The following is a 15912-nucleotide window of genomic DNA, read 5'->3' on the forward strand; positions in this document are numbered from 1 at the left end:
CTTAGGAATAAATCTTACCAAGGATGTAAAAGACCTATACAAAGAAAACTACAAAGCTCTACTACAAGAAATTCAAAAGGACATACTTAAGTGGAAAAACATACCTTGCTCATGGATAGGAAGACTTAACATAGTAAAAATGTCTATTCTACCAAAAGCCATCTATACATTTAACGCACTTCCGATCCGAATTCCAATGTCATATTTTAAGGTGATAGAGAAACAAATCACCAATTTCATATGGAAGGGAAAGAAGCCCCGGATAAGCAAAGCACTACTGAAAAAGAAGAAGAAAGTGGGAGGCCTCACTCTACCTGATTTCAGAACCTATTATACAGCCACAGTAGTCAAAACAGCCTGGTACTGGTACAACAACAGGCACATAGACCAATGGAACAGAATTGAGAACCCAGACATAGATCCATCCACGTATGAGCAGCTGATATTTGACAAAGGACCAGTGTCAATTAATTGGGGAAAAGAAAGCCTTTTTAACAAATGGTGCTGGCATAACTGGATATTCATTTGCAAAAAAATGAAACAGGACCCATACCTCACACCATGCACAAAAACTAACTCCAAGTGGATCAAAGACCTAAACATAAAGACTAAAACGATAAAGATCATGGAAGAAAAAATTGGGACAACCCTAGGAGCCCTAATACAAGGCATAAACAGAATACAAAACATTACCAAAAATGATGAAGAGAAACCAGATAACTGGGAGCTCCTAAAAATCAAACACCTATGCTCATCTAAAGACTTCACCAAAAGAGTAAAAAGGCCACCTACAGATTGGGAAAGAATTTTCAGCTATGACATCTCCGACCAGCGCCTGATCTCTAAAATCTGCATGATTCTGTCAAAACTCAACCACAAAAAGACAAACAACCCAATCAAGAAGTGGGCAAAGGATATGAACACACATTTCACTAAAGAAGATATTCAGGCAGCCAACAGATACATGAGAAAATGCTCACAATCATTAGCCATTAGAGAAATGCAAATTAAAACTACAATGAGATTCCATCTCACACCAGCAAGGCTGGCATTAATCCAAAAAACAGAAAATAATAAATGTTGGAGAGGCTGCGGAGAGATTGGAACTCTTAAACACTGCTGGTGGGAATGTAAAATGGTACAACCACTTTGGAAATCTATCTGGCGTTATCTTAAACAGTTAGAAATAGAACTACCATACAACCCAGAAATCCCACTCCTGGGAATATACCCTAGAGATACAAGAGCCTTCATACAAACAGATATATGCACACCCATGTTTATTGCAGCTCTGTTTACAATTGCAAAAAGTTGGAAGCAACCAAGGTGTCCATCAACTGATGAATGGGTAAATAAATTGTGGTATATTCACACAATGGAATACTACGCATCGATAAAGAACAGTGACAAAACTGTGAAACATTTCATAGCATGGAGGAACCTGGAAGTCATTATGCTGAGCGAAATTAGTCAGAGGCAAAAGGACAAATATTGTATAAGACCACTATTATAAGATCTTGAGTAATAGTAAACCTGAGAAGAACACATACTTTTGTGGTTATGAGGGGGGCAGGGAGGGAGGGTGGGAGAGGGTTTTTTATTGATTAATCAGTAGATAAGAAATGCTTTAGGTGAAGGGAAAGACAACACTGAATACATGGAAGGTCAGCTCAATTGGACTGAACCAAAAGCAAAGAAGTTTTCGGGATAAAATGAATGCTTCAAAGGTCAGCGGAGCAAGGGCGGGGGTCTGGGGAACATGGTTTGAGGGGACTTCTAGGTCAATTGGCAAAATAATTCTATTTTGAAATCATTCTGCATCCCACTTTGAAATGTGGCGTCTGGGGTCTTAAATGCTAACAAGCGGCCAAGATGCAGCAATTGGTCTCAACCCACCTGGAGCAAAGGAAAATGAAGAACACCAAGGTCACACGACAACTAGGAGCCCAAGAGACAGAAAGGGCCACATGACCCAGAGACCTACATCATCCTGAGACCAGAAGAACTAGTTGGTGCCCGGCCACAATCGATGACTGCCCTGACAGGGAGCACAGCAGAGGACCCCTGAGGGAGCAGGAGATCAGTGGGATACAGACCCCAAATTCTCATAAAAAGACCAAACTTAATGGTCTGACTGAGACTAGAGGAATCCCGGCGGCCATGGTCCCCAGACCTTCTGTTGACACAGGACAGGAACCATCCCCGAAGACAACTCATCAGACTTGGAAGGGACTGGGCAGCGGGTGGGAGAGAGACGCTGATGAAGAGTGAGCTAATTATATCAGGTGGACACTTGAGATTGTGTTGGCAACTCTTGTCTGGAGGGGGGATGGGAGGATAGAGAGAGAGAGAAGCCGGCAAAATTGTCAAGAAAGGAGAGACTGAAAGGGCTGACTCAAGAGGGGGAGAGCAAGTGGGAGTAGGGAGTGAGATGTATGTAAACTTATATGTGACAGACAGATTGGATTTGTAAACGTTCACTTGAAGCTTAATAAAAGTTAATAAAAAAAAAAATCCTTCAGGACCTAAAATTCATCTTCAGTGCCTTCAGTGAGACTGATTGTGACCATTACCCCTCATTCAAAAGTCATTCTCAACCAGAGTCAGTTTTATGCAAATCTTTGCCCTTCTCTTAGTTTTCTTTCTCCAGAAGCAAATGACTGCATCCTCTTCTTTCCCAATTAGTGAGAGAAAGAGAGTCAGTTTATGCTTTAATTTTAGTATATGTCATTTTATGCCCATTGCTTCTTGAGAGTATGCCACCAAACATCTGAAATGTAATTAGAACATCCATCTCACTGTGATTTTCCCCCTGGTTCATTTTATATGCCATGCATTCTGACCTATGGGAAGGTACCATTCATTCTGAAAATGCTAAACGATTTTGTTACCATTTAGGGGTATGGGATAGAAGACCCTAGAGGAATAACCAAAAAAAAAAAAAAAAAAACACCTGTTGCCTTCCAGTCATTTCCGACTGATAGCAATCCTTTGAGACAGAGTAGAGCTGCCCCATAGGGTTTCCAAGGAGCAGCTGGTGAATTTGAGCTGCCGACTTTTTGGTTAGCAGCCGAACTCTTAACCACTGCACCACCAGGGCTCCACTAGAGGCATGGTTGGCTGAAAAACAAAACAAAACAAACAAACAAAAAACAATGCTTCCATTTAGAGGGTAGACAGCCAGGATTTAGGGACTGACGTGTGACTTCACCAGACACCAACTTTTCTTAACAGCTAGGTGATGGTCACAGCACATGCAGCCATGAATCATTACAACATAATCTTAGGAAAATTACTGTTCATCTTTGGATCTCTCAGTGACTTGAATGTAATTGTCAGATGAGAAAACATCAACATAAAAACATCTGAATAATTTTAAAAGGCCTTAATTATTCACATACAGTAGGAGCCTGTTTTATGCACATGACTCCTTGATATCTAATAATGAATGTCCCAGGTGTCTGAAGCCTTAGGAATTTTGATCACTACTGAAGCAACAGAGCTACAGAAAAAAAAAGAACTGTCATTTTTAAAATCAACCTGGTGTAAATATTCAAGCAATGTAGCCTGTGCCCCCATTACCCAGAAAAACTGTTTCCACCCCAGCTCCAGCTTCAGTTATCACCCACCTAGCTAGAGGCTCTTACCTCCATTGCTGAATGAAAGATTTAGCAAAGTCAAAAAGAAGATGGGCTACTTATTTTTCCTGGGGCTCAAAAGGAAGCCAGGTTAAAAAGAATAAGTTCCATGGTTATTTTGTCTGACTTTTATAGAGCAGCCATAGAGATAAAACACTGGGATGATTTGTTATCAGGGCCAGAAACTACTGAAAATGTTTAGAAGGATTATACTTCTAAAACGACATCAAGAATCCTTGTTCTAAATAGACACAAAAAAGCTACCTCAGCTCATCGTCTTGGGAGGATTACATGTCAGGTTAAACGAAAGATCTTGGACTACTCTGTGTATTTGATTTATGAGACTACTGTGTACTGAAATAATTGGAAGAATTTTAGACTATAGGGAGGCTTTGGGTAACACAAATAAAGGAATTCTTCCCTCTTAAGTTTGGGGATATTAGTGTGATCATCCATCCTTGTGGGCCTCTGCACGTAAATTTCTGAATCATAGACCCACTGCTGCCTGGGGGATTTGGGAATTCTGTTGGCTTCACAGTGAAACCCCAACAATCCCAGGAATTTTTAGTACTAATAGGCATGAGATGTGCAAATACATGAGGACGTATCTGTTAACTTCACCTCTTGCATTTGAAGAACATAATATCAATCCTAAAAGCAAAGTAAGCACCAACTGAGGGTCAGCACCATTGTGTGCTGGATATAAAACAGAATGACATTCAAAGGGCCGTTTCTGATATTGAGGATGGTTCCACAATATGGCTGATGTAACTGGTTTCATGGAATTGTACAAGTGACAAAGGTTGAGTTGGGAAGTTCTGTATTATCTATATTTTTTACAACAATAAAAAAAGGCCATTTTGTGCATGATGTTAATAAAATTAAATATTAGATTCTGGAATTGGTAAGATTTTAATAAAGCTAAATATTAGCTTATGGAGTTGGAAAATGATGCAGATTTTTGTATTTTTATTTTCAATCTGATAAGCTTTAAATTGTGCCCTTGGAATACAAATGTAAAACTGAAATGCTATGGTGGGTATTACATTTTGTAAAGGCATTTTGTCTATACTTTGACTATAAATAGAAATAGAAGGTTGAATTTAATGAACTACCTGCACATTCTCATTTTTGTGTATCTCCTTAAAATAAATTCATAAATGATGTGCTCAGTACATCTTCAGTTTTAATGACCCTATTCATAGGATCTATACCAAATCATTCCATCAAACCCCTTCTGTTATATTCAATGCTAACATTTCCATTTAAGTACGACATTTTGGAAACCCTGGTGCCATAGTGGTTAAGTGCTACAGCCGCTAAGCAAGAGGTCAGCAGTTCGAATCCTCCAGGGGCTCCTTGGAAACTCTATCGGGCAGTTCTGCTCTGTCCTATAAGGTCGCTATGAGTCAATATTTTGCATTTAGCATCTTACTCTTTGCTTTGAGAAATGAGAAAAAAATAAGGTCACATTGAGGTCTGGGGTACTATAAGCATAAGAACTAAATAAAATGTATAATTTTTATATGCATAGAATATAAATAAGCCTTAAAGAAACCTAAAACCATTTTGTTTTCAAACAGAGAATGGTAATTTGTAATGATTAGTTTTATTTCTTGCTGTGGAATGAGAAATCTAAAAAATGTGCTGTGTTTTATAATCAATTCAAAGAACAATGGACATTGATAAGTTTGGTAAATATTTTCATAATCTGCATTTTAGATAAATGACTGCATCCTCTTCTTTCCTAATTTGTTCAATAATCCACATTTTTAAGAATTTTATTCATTTTGATAAATGTAATAATATTTGTTAATGTTTAAAATATTTTAGCTAAAACATTACAAGCTAAGGAAAATGAAATTACAGAAAGGGAATATTGCACTAGTAAAGTCAATCAAAAACATAAAATTTTATAATTATTAATGACATTGTTTACTTTTTTATATAAATGTACTAACAGCTAAATTTCTAGAATTTAACCTGTAAGTATACTTTGTTTTTACTCATCAATTAAGGAGCAGGAAACATAAGAAACCAGGAATCAGGGACATATTTCTATAATTAATTTCACAATACATCTTTGAAGCAGTACATATCATTTTCTATTTCTGCAACTGTAATCTTGTACATTCAGAAGCATTATAAAACCCAAAGATGCCAAAGATGGGTTCAGCAATTACTTATATCAGAATTTAAGCACTGTAGCAGAAGAGCAATTATTTCATTAAAGAAAGACTTCAACAAAAAGCTAAGGTGTGGGAATAATATATATAGCTTTGTTTTTTTGTTTTTCTTCCAAAGTTCAACACAAGAAATTCAAGTTTTTCCATGGTTTAGTGTATGGTGCCTATATGGCACCTAACAAAAATACCAACAACCTACATGATGAGTTTGACAAGACAAGGCTTCTGTACCCAACAACCTCCTTACACTCCAGCACTGGAACCAACATCACCTTCTATCTGGTATGTAATTACTTTCCCAGGAGTTGGTTGCTTGCCTAATTTAACAAAAATTGGGGAAGAGTAACTGCAACACCTAGTCAAAGCAAATCTATGTACACACTGGAGAAGCAGGGCTTTAGCTACCAATTCTTTGTCGTTTCATTTCTAATGGAAAAAGACATTAGATTACTCCATTTTCATTTTCAAAGATCAAAACAAAGAGACTCCAAAAGTAGTAATAGTAGCAGTTGTTGTCGTTTTTAGGTGCCGTTGAGTCAGTTCCGACTCATAGCAACCCTATGCACAAAAGAACGAAAAACTGTCTGGTCCTGAGCCATTCTCAACAATCGTTGCTATGCTTGAGCTCATTCTTGCAGCCACTGTGTCAATCCACCTCTTTGAGGGTCTTCCTCTTTTCTGCTGACCCTGTACTCTGCCAAGAATGATGTCCTTCTCCAGGGACTGATCTCTTCTGACAACATGCCCAAAACATGTAAGATGCAGTCTCGCCATCCTTGCCTCTAAGAAGCATCTTATGATTTCTTGACAGTTGCTTCCATGGGTGCTGGTTGTGGATCCAAGTAAAATGAAATCGTTGACAACTTCCATCTTTTCTCTGTTTATCATGATGTTGCTCGTCGGTCCAGTTCAGAGGATTTTTGTTTTTTTTCTGTTGAGGTGTAATCCATACTGAAGGCTGTGGTCTTTGATCTTCATCAGCAAGTGCTTCAAGTCCTCTTTACTTTAGCAAGCAAGATTGTGTCATCTGCATATCACAGGTTATTAATGAGTCTTCCTCCAATCCTGGTGCCCTGTTCTTATTCATAAAGTCCAGCTTCTCAGATTGTTTGCTCAGCATACAAATTGAACAAGTATGGTGAAAGTATACAACCCCAATCCACACCATTCCTGAATTTAAATCACACAATATTCCCTTGTTCTGTCCAAAGGACTACCTCTTGATCTAGGTACAAGTTCCTCATGAACACAATTAAGTGTTCCGGGATTCCCATTCTCTGTAATGTTATCCATAATTTGTTATGATCTACACAGTCCAATAGCTTTGCATAGTTAATAAAAACACAGATAAATGTCTTTCTGGTATTCTCTGATTTCAGCCAGGATCCATCTGACATCAGCAATGATATCCCTGGTTCCTTGTCCTCTTCTGAATCTGGTGTGAATTTCTGGCAGTTCCCCGTTGATACACTGCTGCAGCTGCTTTTGAATTAGCTTCAGCAAAATTTTACTTGCATGTGATATTAATGATACTATTCCATAATTTCCACATTCAGCTGGATCACCTTCCTTGGGAATAGGCATAAGTATGGATCTCTTCCAGTTAGTTAGCTAGGTAGCTGTCTTCCAAATTTCTTGGCATAGAGGAGTAAGCACTTCCAGTGCTGTATCTGTTTGTTGAAACATCTCAATTGTTATTCCATCAATTCCCCGAGCCTTGTTTTTCACCAATGTCTTGAGTGCAGTTTGGACTTATTCCTTCAGTACTATCAGTTCCTGATCATATGTTACCTCTTGAAATGGTTGAACGTTGACCAATCCTTTTTGGTATAGTGACTCTGTGTATTCTTTCCATCTTCTTAGGAATTCCAGAACACTTAATTGTGCTCATGAGAAATCTGTACATGGATCAAGAGGCAGTCGTTTGAACAGAACAAATGGATACTGCACGGTTCAAAATCGGGAAAGGTGTGTATTGGAATCGTATCCTTTCAGCATACCTACTCAGTCTGTATGCTGAGCAAATAATCCAAGAAGCTGGACTATATGAAGATGAATGGGGCATCAGGATTGGAGGAAGACTCATTAACACCTGCATTATGCAGATGACACAACTTTGCTTGCCGAAAGTGACAACTGCCCCTGAGTTTCTGTGAGGAAAGGTGTCCCTGTTCCCTAGAGTGCAGAGGTGGATGGGTTTTGCAGCTGGACTATGGGCACCCAATGCTGTTGTCTGGAAGGACTTGGAGGCACCACTTATTCTTGGACCCCTGTCGCTGGTGGTTAGGTGATGTGGGAGGAGCCTCCAGTCCTCAGGCCCCTGATGTGGGTGGGTAAGAACCCTGCTTAATAGGCAGAGCGGTGTCAAATGTCAAATGTCATGAACCTGCCTCTCCGCCATATAGCTGAAACAGTTGGAGTTGAAATTAGACTTCATGTATATACCCTGTACTACTGTGTTAATGAGGGCCTAAGCTGTTGAAATGGGTCCGCACAGGTCTATGCAGGAGTGAAAGGCATTCAAAGTCCGTGTATCCTTTATGCCTGCGTCTAGGCAAAGGAGCTGCTTCTACCCTGAGTTCCCAGCTTAGAGGAGCCAGAAGATTATTTTTCCCCTATTTGTTAATTTGTTCCCTCTTTAAGACCCTAAGAATGGCTCAGGGAGAGTGACAGGTCCTACTTCCAGGCCAGGGGACTCAGTAATCTCTGAAGCCAGCTTGGACCCAGTGGCAGGGTCAGGTAAGTGTGAGAGAGGTTTTTCCCGAAGAGGTGTTTTTTGGTCCACACAGTAGTTTAGACACGTGTACTTACCTTTCGCCATTTGAGCACTGCTTTTTGCTGATTCTGGAGGTGTGAGTAGGCTGTCTGCAACTTGGTCTCTCCTGATGTGGAAAATGCATCCCAAATGCCACTGTTTGCCTCATCTCTGGCGCCAGCTGATTCCAGCCTGCAGGGTGCTGGTTCTTGCCGGGCCAAGTCTGGCAATATCTCACCGCTTCTGAACTGTCTCTCCATTCCCCTGCCGCTCGGTCTGATTCCTTAATTTTGCCTTTGATGTTCAGGGCTCCTAGATTGCCTTATATAATCAATTCACTTATTTTTTCAGATCTTTGTTGTCAGAGGGACCACAGGAAATGTCTGACTATTCCGTCATCTTGGTCCTGCCCACCAACAAGTAATCTTAATGCTTCGGTAGCCTACGTTCTCCGCTGGATTCCTTTAAATCTTGTTTTCCAAACGGAATTGCCCAACTTCCCTTAGAATACATATTGTTCCATCAGAATAATTTCTGTACAGTTTGCTGAGGTGAAATAATCTAGCCATTTTAACAAACACTTTATTTATTTAGTTTTTTTTTTTTTTGTAAATATATTTGGAAACCCTGGTGGTGTAGTGGTTAAGTGCTACGGCTGCTGGCCCAAAGGTCAGCAGTTCGAATCCGCCAGGCACTCCTTGGAAACTCTATGGGGCAGTTCTACTCTGTCCTATAAGGTCGCTATGAGTCGGAATCGACTCGAGGGCACTGGGTTTGGTTTTGGTTTTGGTATATAAAGAGCCACTATTTGATGTTTTTGCGAGTTCTTACTGGAAGTTTCAAGTCCCTGCATGTAATCATACCACTGTCCTTAAAAGTGACTTACCTTTTCTTTGTATAAATCAGCAAGCTGACCTCAATCATACACTAAACTGCAAACCATGATTGTTTGATGATGACTGGCTCAGAAGCCTGGTAATAGTCCAGGGTAAGGGTGGTTAATGAGTAAACTATATTAAAAAAAAAATAATTTTTTTAACCTATATTTAACTCTTTTTGGAAGAAATAGGATTGTGATTTCAATTAAGATTCCATTCATCAGTTCTGTGTATCATTGAATCACCATCAGCCTAATCTGCATTGATAGCCTCCATGGTATTAAAACAAGTTATAAACTCAGATCCAAGGGTCCAAAACACATAGACTAACATTCTCATATTTCAACAAGGTAAGCAGTTCTAAGACATAGGGAAGGGAGCTTCATAAATATCATTCTCAAGCTATAACTTTGTACTTTATATAGTGTTTCCCAAAAATTGATCCCAAATTTTGATTGGCAAGTGTCCAACAGTTCTCATTAAAGAGAGAAAAAAAGAAACAAGCAAGTTATAATAATAATACTGAAAAAATAAAACTTGCTGCCATCGAGTAGATTCTGGTTCAGAGGGACCCTACAGGACAGAGTAGAACTGCTTCATAGGGTTTGCAAGGCTGTAATCTTTGAGAAAGAAGACTGCCACATTTTTCTCCCAGAGTGGCTGTTGAGTTCCACCAGTTACAATCTGAGCTCTTAACCACTACACCATCAGGGCTCCCCAAAGAGAGAGTGAGACAGCGCACACACTGAAAGAGAGAGAGACAGAGAGACCTTAATATCACAGCATAAAATGGTTGTGCCCTGTTGATATTTCTGCTGCTTCTATTACTAGATTGAAGTAATTTTGTAGTCGCTTCTCATTTTATTTGCTGCCGATTGTGCATATTATTAGCTAAGGTATGATGAGTTAGAGGCCAGTGCTCAAAGGTAATTAGGGGATTTTATAGCCTGTGTGTGTGTTTCAATGTTAGTTGAGAGAGGTCATCCAGGCATAAAGGTCAATAGCTTGAACCCAGCCTGTCCGCTGGGGAAAAGATGTGGCAATTTGCTCCCATAAAGATTGCAGCCTCGGAAACCCTATGGGACAGATTTACATATCTTATGGGGTCACTGTGAGTCAAAATTGACATTACGGCATTGGTTTTTTTGGGAGTTTGTTTATAAATCAGAATGGACTCAATGGTAAACAACAACAACAAACATTTTATAATTTATAGAAAATAATATTTTTAATAACAGTGAAAATGTAAAGATATGCATTGTTGAAAGGCAGGGAAATGGCAAGATTTGCTTCTAGGCTACAGATTTAATTTATATTGGTGCAGGTCTTTTTGTTAAACACATTTCATGATCTTTATCTGAGTTGAGTGTAATCTGTATACATTTAAATCTATTGTGAGATTTTAAACAGCAAATGATAGGATTATCTGTTTCAAAAACCTTAGTAATCTCCATTACCTATGTGATCCCTCAAAACAAGAAAAGATAACTCTGTCTCCCCAGAGCCTAGAAAGTAAACTAGATCAGTATTCACTTATGTGAGTGTTAAGAATAGAACCCAAAGGTGAGCTCATTTCAGACTGATCTAGGCTTAACTGCAGGATGAAAAGTTTATCTTCAGCGCCCTTCCTACCTCTATTTTTTTTTTTTTCAACTTTCTTATTTCCCTTTAGTTTTCTTCAGTCACTCAAACTCACATTCTAGCAGAGCTGGTAAGATCTCCCCAGGTGTAGAGTTCATCAAAGGCAAATCAGACTGAGTAATCCTTTTACCTGCCTATTCTTTGCAACTGGGCCCTGGTTGCACAGTGGTAAAACCTTTGGCTGCTAACCAAAGGTTGGCAGTTCGAATCCACCAGCTGCTCCTTGGAAACCCTATGGGGCAGCTCTACCCTGTCCTATATTGTTGTTACGTGTTGGAATCGAGTCGATGGCAATGGGGTTTTTTTGGCTTATTCTCCACAACAAAGCTCTTAACTGACTTCCCTCCAGGTCCTGTGGAAGGCTGGCTAACTATTCTGATTGACCAGTGTCTGCTGAATTGCAAAAAGTTAAATATATTTCTCTATTAAAAGCTTTCTTTTTTTAAATATGTTCAGGAAAACTTTTCAGGTTTCTTCTAGAAATGTTTCTGTCTTGATTCAACAAATAAATCATAATAAATAAAATGTGCTATATATATATATATAAAAAATTATATATACAATGACTTATTACTCAACCATAGGGAAAAATAAAGCTCTGGTACATGCTATCACACTGATAATCTTGAAAGCATTATGCTGAGTGAAGTCAGTCAGACACAAAAGGACAAATATTGAGTGATTCCACTTACATGAAACGTAGAGAATGGACAAATACTAGAGAAGAAAGCTTATCGGTGGTTACCAGGGGTGGGCGGGAGGGAAAAATGGAAGGGTATTGCTTAAGGCAATCGGAGTTTCTGCTAAAGTGATTTAAAAAAAAAATTAGGACCAGATAGTGGTGATTATTACAAAATGGTGAATATAATTAATATCACTGACTTGTACAAGTAAAAATGGTTCCAGTGGCAAATATTTTGTTACATAGATTTCACTACAATAAAATTTAAATAAATAAATTACGTACAGTGGAAATTTCAACACCATGATCAACTGTGAAGAACATGATTATTGCCAGGGGTCTTGTTTTCCTTCCAAAAAAGCACACTGCTCTGAACAGCCTGCTGTTCTGCCTTGGTTTTTACTGGAAAGTTTCCGGCATGAACAAGAGTGCCCTAGCTATATAGAGGCCCATTCCTGTCGACTCTCTGCTCGTCTCATGTATAAGCATTGTTCTTATTGGAAGTCCTTATCAGCATGCACAAAGGTAACCTGATTAACTACATCATGACTCACCACAGTAGATACTGTCCTGTTCTCTCTAAACCTTCATGCTTAACACACTATCAACTGGAGCCTGAAGGTAATGGTCTATGTCTTAACATTTTTTATGTAGGACTCAAGGGTTCATAAACTACTGCTGAAAATTATAAGTCGAGTTATAGAATAAACTCTTCCATTTATAAAAGGGAAAAGTCTCAGCTCATTTATCTTGCTTGACAGCTTTCCAGCTATGTTTCCTTGACAATTGTCATATTCATGGACCTTACTTGTGTTAGCCCTCAAACTTCTCCCTGCTATTTTAATTAGTGCATTCTGTTTGCTCTGTGAGAATTGAGAATGCAGGTGTTGGATTCATGAAGTTAATTAATAATAACTATGATTTGGAGAAAAGACAATATTTTTAAACACAAACCTAGAAGATAAATATGTACTAGTAAACAGAGGACCTAGTACGACACTGTTGTATCACTTCCATAAAGCAGTAAATTCTCAGGACAAGTACTTCAATCTGCTGAAGTCCCAAATCCTAGGTACTCTTGTTACATTACCTGAAGACTTTGAATAAAGCCGTGCCTCATAATTCCTTAATCTTCAAGCATTACAAATGTCGCTGTCATTAGATATTACTGTAAAAATAAATTTGACTCATCCCCGATGCAACTTGCAGAAAAGGAAATACTTTCTTAACCATTTTTTCACTGTTTTGTTGTACATACACAAAACAAAAAAACAAGCCCACAGCCATCTAGTCAATTCCAGCTCATAGTGACCTCGTAGGGTTTCCAAGGCTATAAATATCTACAGAAGCAAACTGCCACATCTTTCTCCTGTGGAGCCGCTGGTGGTTTCAAACTGCCTACCTTTCACTTAGCAGTCCAACACTTTAACAACTGTGCCACCAGGTCTACTTAAATACAGTCCTGAATTTCATTCAAATACATACAGATTATTGAATTGCTTTATGAGGGATCAACAGCATTTTTCTTGGGATGCACTACTTTTAAATAAGATAAAAATATCCAGATACTGTAGCTACTATTTAATAAATGAAAAAAAAAATAGATGTTGTTAGTTACTGTGGAGTTTATTACAACTCATGGAGAGCCCATGTGCTGCAGAGTATAACTGCTCTATGGGGTTTGCAAGGCTGTGATCTTTGGGAAGAAGGTCACCAGGCTTGTCTTCTGAAGTGGCTCTGGGTGGGTTCTAACTGCCCAACTTTCAGCTAGTAGTCTAGTGCTTAACCATTTGCACCACCCAAAGAGGCAGATAGATAGATGGAGATAAATATATTTATATCTATATTGATAAATTAGTAAATTTCCTCAAGGGACATTTTTACTAGTACTGGATTTGTAACTGATTTCATTTTACTTGGATTCACGATCAACGGCCATGGAAGCAGCAGTCAGGAATCAAATGACACATTGCATGGGCAAATCTGAGGCAAAAGTCCTCTTTAAAGCGTTAAAAAGTAAAAATGTCACTTTAAGGGCTAAGGTGCACCTGACCCAAGCCATGATGTTTTCAATAGCCTATGCATGCGAAAAATAGACAATAAATAAAGAAGACTGAAGAAGAATTGATGCCTTTGAATTATGATGCTGGTGAAGAATACTGAATACACCGTGGACTTCCAAAAGAACAAACAAATCTGTCTTGAAGAACTACAGCCAGAATGCTCCTTAGAAGCAAGGATGGTGAGACTACATCTCACATACTTTGGACATGGTATCAGAAGGGACCAGTCTCTGGCGAAGGATATTATGCTCGGTAAAGTAAAAGGTCAGCTAAAAAGAGGAAGACCCTCAAGGAGACGGATTGACACAACGGCTGCAACAATGGACCCAAGCACGACAAGAGTTGTGAAGATGGCGCAGGACCAGGAAGGAAGTGATTTGTTCTGTAGTACATAAAAAAAAATAAGGCTGCTGTTATTCAAAACCAACTCAACAGCACATAACAACAAACCGAAATGTTTATAGATCCAATACTTTTTTAAAAAGTTCTTTGAGGAACTTCACTAACAAAATGTAAGGAGCCCTGGTGGCACAGTTTTTAAGCGCTCAGCAGCTAACCAAAAGGTTGGAGGTTCGAACTTACTGGCTGCTCTGTGACACAAAGATGTGGCAGTCAGCTTCCTTAAAGATTTACTGTCTTGGAAACCCTGTAGGGCCAGTTCTACCTCATACCATAGAGTTGCTATGAGTTGGAATCAACTCAGTGTCAAAGGGGTTTGGTTTGGTTTAAGCTAAAATGTCAGCTTAGAGCTCAAGAGTAAAAATTAGGTATAATTCTAACCTATGTGTTGTTTGATTTGTGTGTGTGTGTGTGTATGTGTAGAAAAAGAACATAGTCTACTTGTGAAATATAAAGTATGTAATACAATAACCACTATATAAATGAAAAGGTACAAAGTTTCATCGCAAAACTTAATGGAAAATGGTCTTCTAAGAACCTAGTCATTGGCTTCAAGTTTCTTCTAAGAATAGTCTTTTGTTTCTGGGGTCCACCTTTCTTAAGCCCTTCTTTTCTTCTTTAAAGCACCACCTTTATTTAGATTTCTACCTGAAGCAAGAAATAAACAATCCATATTAACATTTTCTTATAATATTAAAAAAAAAAAAAATAACCAAAATTGACATTTGGGTCAAAGAAGAAAATTGGAAGAGAAGAGAGGTTTGCAAGACAGTATACTAAATGGGGTGATAGAAGGAATTTGATGAACAACTGTATCTTCTTTCAAGATGACTGGACAAAAAAATAAGTCACATAAAATCTAAACTTCTTCAGGCTATTAGTAAATTATCTGTGTTTTCTTAATCCCTATTTAAACATTCATTTGTGGATACAATTGATTTTGTTGACTATTATTACTATAAACCAAACCCATTCCCGTCAAGTTTATTCTGACTCACAGCAACCTGATAAAGATCCTACAGGACAAAGTAGAACTGCCCCCTAGGGTTTCCAAGGCTGTAATCTTTACGGGTTCTTTTTTAAATCTTTACGGAAGCAGACTGCGACATCTTTCTCTCATAGAGCAGCTAGTGGGTTCGAACTGCCCACCTTTTGGTTAACAGCTGAGTGCTTAACCACTGTGCCAACAGCGCTCCTCATTATTACAATAACATTTATTAAATGACAATTATTCTTATATCAATGTCTACTTCTCCTTACCTCTCACTTCAAAAAATCCTAACAGTTTATGATATTTAAAAGGTCAGTTAATTCAAAAGGTAGATTTACGATTCCTTTAAAGAAATACCAACTGTTATTTTAAAGCTCTCAAATTACTGATAGAATAGATGAGAGCTGGGTTCTCGGACTTCAGTGTGCTTCGGAATCGCCTAGCGAGCTTGATAAAACTTTGTTAAGCAAGCAACAATGTGTTAAAACTTAGACTGCTGGGCCCCACTCTGAAGTGTCTGATTCATTATTAAGTGCATTTCTGCAGACAACTTACAGCTGTGATGATACTGCTACTCCAGGGAACAGACTTTGAGAACACTGAAGTAGAATAATAAAAAAATATATATCTTCACATTTTACTTAAAGCAATGTCATTTTAAATTTTAAAACACTAGACT

Source organism: Loxodonta africana, chromosome 2 (genome assembly GCF_030014295.1).
Source record: "Loxodonta africana isolate mLoxAfr1 chromosome 2, mLoxAfr1.hap2, whole genome shotgun sequence".
Lineage (NCBI taxonomy): Eukaryota > Metazoa > Chordata > Mammalia > Proboscidea > Elephantidae > Loxodonta > Loxodonta africana.